This window comes from Acyrthosiphon pisum, chromosome A1, assembly GCF_005508785.2.
Source record: "Acyrthosiphon pisum isolate AL4f chromosome A1, pea_aphid_22Mar2018_4r6ur, whole genome shotgun sequence".
Taxonomy (NCBI): domain Eukaryota; kingdom Metazoa; phylum Arthropoda; class Insecta; order Hemiptera; family Aphididae; genus Acyrthosiphon; species Acyrthosiphon pisum.
The window spans coordinates 80,261,392-80,262,068 of NC_042494.1; positions in this window are offsets into that span (position 1 = coordinate 80,261,392).

The following is a 677-nucleotide window of genomic DNA, read 5'->3' on the forward strand; positions in this document are numbered from 1 at the left end:
CCTCAATGTTCTCTTCCAACAAAAGTTCATCCCTCGGAACTTGTACACCGGCATCACCGTTTTCCACGTGATCTTCTCGTTCTCTGTACGGTCCGACTACCTATAGAATCATAGGCGGTCAATTTAAATGTTTAAAAACAAAATAATGGTTCATTCTAGAGTGAACCAAATATACAATAGTGCATTCATTGTCAAACAATAACATGGCAATAATATTAATAAATAAAATTTTTATTTTCTATTCATTTTCACTGCACAATATAGTATATAGTTATAAAATCATTAACTTTAGTGTCATTTAAAAATGTAATGCAATGTAATCAAAAAATGTGTTAGTTTGTAGAATGTACCAAACCATACATGACCCAATGTATTAATCTGTATATATAAAAAGACTTGTCCTGGGTGATTCATCATCGCCTAGCCGGAACTGCTGAAGCTATGGATATGTAAAAAATTACAACTTAAAAAATTTTGATTGTTCAACTGTTTTTGGGTGTAACTTGCTGCAATGTTCAATAACTTGATTTGGTGCTAGCTTGTACCTGATCTGCCCAAATAACCAATGGAAACCAATAATAAATAAATATTAATTTCTACTGTAGACTGTAGCCAATGGCAACTATTTAAAAAATAAATAATAAATAAAATTTCCAATTTCCATCGTGAATCTCAAG